We start from the raw sequence: 5,763 nt of genomic DNA on the forward strand, positions 1-5,763 counted from the left end.
CATGTATAGGATAATTGACTGGCTTCTCCTTACTATTGATCATGAATTTCATCTTCTTTTCCCTATAAATTTTTTGGATCTGACCAAAAACGGGGATAGTGGCATATGAAAAGTCAAGTTGTAGAGTTCCCTTTAGTTTTTCTCCCCAAGACCTTGAAAGAAACATGCTAAACCTAGGAGGAATATCAACAACTACTACATCCATAAGTACATTCTTGGCCGATATTTGATCCAAGGATACTACCAAGTCTTTAATAAGTCCAAGGCATTGCACTCTCCCAGAATCAAAGGAATAAAGATCATGGTAGGGTCGAGTGATACTCAGTCCTAGTTTGTCCATGATGACTTTATGCATAAGGTTATATGAGGCACCAAAATCTAGCATGGCATTATGGAGGATAAAATCATGAAGTTTAAGACTAAGATAAAAAGGAGGGATTTCACTATCTTCAAGAGTTCCTTCCAAGGCTGAATCAAAAAGGATGGCTAGTTCATCATCAGTCATATTAACTGTATCTGACATCTGGTCAACTTTAAGCATTTTTGCAATCTAAAAATTATATTTGTCATTCTTCACTAATTCAGTGAGGGGAATAGAAACCTTCAATTTAGAAATTTCATTTTCCAAACTAAAAAGGTTTGATTGCTTTTCTACCTCCTGTGTAGCGATGTCCTTCTTTTTTGTTTGTCCATTAGCTTGAGATTCTTTCTTGTGACTTTCAATTTGAAATTATTTGTCTTTCCTCACATTGCTAATAGAAGCTTCATTTGTTTTGTCCTGATTGAGTATGACAATTTCCTTTTCTTTATTTTGACCTACAGGAGCTAATTCCTTGCTTGGTGTGTCTTTTTGTACATTTTCTCTTTTTTGAGTCAAAGTAATAGGTACATTTCTACTTCTCAAGTTGTACTACTTTTAGAGATGACTAAGGACGTTTTGATATCCTCTTTGGTGCTCTTCAGTTTGAACAGCCCATAGATCGTCACTTGCAAGCACAAGTTGTTGATCGCTTGGTATGAAAGAATCTTTCGAAAATTGATCTTCTTCTGTTAAGAAAGTAGGCAACTCATATTCTTGAAAGAAGTGATTCACTTCCACAATTTCTTCTTCATATTCATCCTGGCCTTTAGTATAATTTTTCTAAAATGGAGCTCTTACTTGACCTTGAGGATCTTGGTTTTGCTACACTTTCTATCGATTTCTGAACTGTTGTTGTTGCTGTCAATGAAAGTTAGGATTCCTCACTAAAGGTTTTGCTTGTCGACCAATTATGGATATTCTATCCATCATCCTCTCCGTAGTTTTTATCAGATTGTCAAGCTTTACATCAAAAGATGATGTAGGCTCTTCTTTAAAGACAACTTTCTTCTCAGTCCTCTCAAGCTTTGATTTAGACTTCTTGATAAGAATATTGGCTTCAACACTCAATGAATTTTGCTACATTTCTTCAAGAGTAACAGGGTATCTCTCTTTCAGCTGATATGCCATGTCTAATTCAAAGGCATCGGGATAATGGAGAAGCGCTAGACCAGGTGGAGGCTTCATATCATCAGGAATAGAATTGTATACCAAATTAAATCTTCCTGTAAATTCTTGAACTATCTCATTTGCATTTATTTTCATTGAATTATATTCAGCCAATATCTGCAATATATTTTTCTTCTCTTTCCAATGAGCTAGGAACAATTCAATCAACCTTTGTGAGTTATTTACAAAATTAGCATCTAGGCTATGAAACCACTTATTCACATCCCTTGAAAAGCTCTGAGCTATGATTCTCATTTTAGCATCATCATCATCAATTTCTTCTAGGTCAATAAAATCTATCAATTTATCAACATGATGCTGAGCTATGATTTCTGCACTTCCATCAAACAAGGGGAGTCTTTGACCATAATTCTGAGGCAAAGAAGAAAGTTGAGCGAGTAGTATGAGGGGTGCAAATCGTGCCATGACTATTGGAGGTGGTGGGGGTACTACAATGGGTTACGTAGGTGAGGATGATGGTACTGATGGGGATGGCAGAGTTACCAAAATTGGTTGTATAGGCAAACATGGAACAAATGGAGGTGGTATGAAATATGATGAAACTGAAGCCTTGGGAGATGTAACAGATGTGCTTGGAGGCGAAACATAAGATGAAGCAATGGCTAGGTATTCAAGTTGATATTTGATGAAGGCCTTTCTAGTAGTGATTTGGAGTTGGGAAGAAAGGCTTTGAAGCTTGTCAAAATTCGATCATAGTTCATGATTAGTTTTAGCAGATAAAGATTATGAAGAAATACAGTGAGTTTCAACTTTTAAAGGCTCTAATGTTACTTCATAAATACATGACTCAGAATTTGACCTGGAAAGAGATAATTCTATCTACTCATCAAAAGGAATTTTCTCAAATGGATTCGGATTTTTAGGAAGAGATGTTGTTCTTTTAATTTTTCGAACTACACTTTTAGAGATGGGTAATCTAAGTTTTCTAAGAAGTCTTTCTAGATCTTCAACAATGAAGGGTGGATTTGGGTTAGGGTTTGACCTAGTATGCCTTTTAGAAGCCATAATGTACAAACCCTAAACTGATGAAATCTATGAATTTAGCCTATCTTTGGATAATGGAAGTTGTGAACTACAGAACCAGTTCTTTGAAAGCTCTTGTATATTTCCTAGGAATGATTTAATAGTCGTTCCCTGGCAACAGTGCCAAAAATGTTAGTCCTTACAATTTCCTAGGATGGAAAGGAAATCGAGAAGCGTAACCTCAAACCACTTCAACTAAGTAGCTAGCCCCACTAAGCATGAGAGGGATCTATCTAAGTCTCTTATCAGTGATATGAATTTAAAGAAAATGCATTTTAGGCTAGATATATATATTTATTTGTATGTTTGTGAAAAATTGGGTTTTAGGGTTTGTTGAACTAGGGTTTGGTGCCACAAATAAGTATAGGCCATAGGAGTGCAGGAGAAAATATGAGAAGGAGCTAGATATCAGAAGTCATGGTGTATTTAGAATATTATCAATGTAGTATAGAAGAGAAAATCTAGAAGAAACTAATGAGCATAAGTAAACATGATTTCATTAGCTTAGGAAGACATCTAACTATGAAAACTAGATAACAAATCTTGTGAAACAAGAATTCTGTATATTTCACTGTAAGGCATCAATAGAAAGAAGATATATCATGTAGATAAAGATGTTTTAACCTTTAGAAAACAAATATAATGAAGAACAAACACCATGAACTCACTGGGATAGAGTTCCTTGAAAATAGTTGCAATTGTCTCTATATTAACTAAAAAGATGATTATATGCAAGCCTCCTCCACAAAAAGTTCAATATTTCTCTCTGAAAGAGAAAATGATACATCTAGACTCTCTTAGACCACTTTCCCACCTATAGGAGTCAAATTTCTTGGTGGAGGAACTGACTCCAAGATTCTCTCAACCAACAGGTGAGAGTGAGAAGGTGAAACTCAAATACTTCTTTGAGAGTTTGTTTAGGAGTATGCTTCCTATGATGTACGTTTATTCATGCCTACAATACGTAGCCTCAAAACTAGTGCCATTACCTAAATAGGTTTGACTTTGACTAAATCAAACTGGAAACTAGAGATTTTACATAGTGAAATTTACAAATTAAAACACAGAAAAGTGTAGAAGCGCAACACCGACTTTGAGCTGATTTTGAGGTGCCTTCCGAAGGTCAAACTGCAACTCTGAGAGAATGTTCACCTATCCCTTCACGTATAGTTTCTAGAACAGTTTGAATTTTTGAATTTGGACCATAATATGACCTTCAAACATCCATTCTCCCAAGGTCACTCCAGGTGGGTAGCGCCTATCAAAAAATGGTCTAGAATGCTAGTTTTTTGCCACTTTTTTGCACTTTTCTCCAAAACCAAACCATCTCTGTAAAATCTAAGAAAATGGGCTTTTAGAGGATGGAAAGAGATTTCCAAAAATGTATACCTTTCCTGAAATAGATGCCCGAGGAAAAAGCGCAGTGCCAAGGCACTGTGTTTCTGGAGCTGCTGATTTTTTGAATTTAGCTCCAAAATTCACAAAAAACTAAAAGTGCTCAGATTTGCTCAAAATTGGATAGAAGCTATAAACATATGTATGTTAAACCTTCATAGATGCTTCAGCAATCATCTCTAAGTTTCCCTCATCCTTTTGGTCCTTTTTGGCTTCTTTGAGCTTGTTTTCAAGCTGCTTTATCTTGACATTGGCGAACATGTTTGAGCTTGGTAGTGGTGTGCCATATGTCTAAGCAACCCATTATCTCCATTTTCCTTCTCAAGGATCTTCTCCAAGTGTTTATTCACCCTATTGAGCCAATACTCCTTGTCTTCATTGATCTCAAGAGAAATTATGTCTTCTAGGTCTATGTCTTCATTCAACAGGATGTGTTCTTCCTCTTCTTGCAATGCCTTCTTCAGGGCCTTTGTTCTTGGCCTTTTCCTCTTACCTTTTCCTTTCAATCCTTCAGGCTCGCTTGATTCTATGATTTCTTTTCCCTCTCCAATATACTACAATAACTTGGTTTTTTCTTTTTCCATGATCAATTGCTTTGCTTTGAGCTGATTATTCTCTTGTTCAAGGAATGAAATGATGTATCTAGGTCTCGCCATGTTGACTATAATCTTCTTCATTTGATATTCTTTATCTTTGATTATATACTGCATGCTTGAAGTCTAATCCTCTACCTCTAAATCAACTAGCTCAATCTCATTCTCAACTCTGTATTTATCCCATGTTGTTGATCCCTACTTTCTTGATTTAGAAGGCTTAGACCCTTTCTCGCCGTGAGAAGCAAACACAAGCCTTTGTCCTCTCTTGTACATCTTGGTCACCTCAGGCTTAAGCACTTGAGTTTTCTCAACTGATTTGCTAGAGGACCCCACTTCCATTTGTTGTTTTGGCATGCTAGAGGTTTGAGATGCTACATTAGCTTCATGCCATTTCAGGGTTGTTTCCAAAAAGGTTTCCCAACTCATACCTTTCTTTGAAAGCTAGTGAAGGACTATAGTCTTGATCAGACTATGATGAAACATGCTTGGGTAGTGCTCCTTGTTCTTCATTTTTATTTTCTTTGACATTTTATAAATGCTCCTAAATAGGTAGTTACACATGTTGAGTGGCTTCTAAGAGGTGAAGTGCATTAGGAGGCGAAAATGATAAGCATACAACTTGGACAATCTTCCTTCACATGTAAAGAACTTCATGATAATCTTCATCAAAGGGGCATATTTCTCCAATAAGTATCTGAAAGGCATAGTGTGATCATGTTTTTCCTTGTATGGTGTTTTTAAGAAAGGTTTATAATATTCAAGATCTAGGTTCATTCCCTTGAACCAATATTCACCATTGTTTCGTAGTCCTTTAGGAATTGAAATGGAGGCCAATGAAAAAATGAATTCAGCACGAAAAATAACAACACTTTCACCCTTCAACTGAGTTACCACCCAATCTATCAACTGCTCATGAAAACTCGCCTCACTCACCCTATTGCATAAATCCAAGAAATCTGCATCTTCAAGGCACTGTTTGATAAAGGAATATGAGTTGATTTCACTACAATTTGATGGCTCATATCTGAGGATTTTCCCTCCCTTTTTATGCCTCTTCCTCTCTGGTGAAGATTCTGCTTCCATGATGACAGAAACCCTAGTAGCAGGAAAATGAGAAAATTGTGAGGTATGAGTGGAAAATGAAGTGATGTGACGGTGGAGTTTGAAAACATGGTAAAAAAGGTTTGAAAGAGGTGGAAA

This window comes from Pinus tabuliformis, chromosome X, assembly GCF_031772625.1.
Source record: "Pinus tabuliformis cultivar Carrire ecotype Pingquan chromosome X, CPIR1, whole genome shotgun sequence".
Lineage (NCBI taxonomy): Eukaryota > Viridiplantae > Streptophyta > Pinopsida > Pinales > Pinaceae > Pinus > Pinus tabuliformis.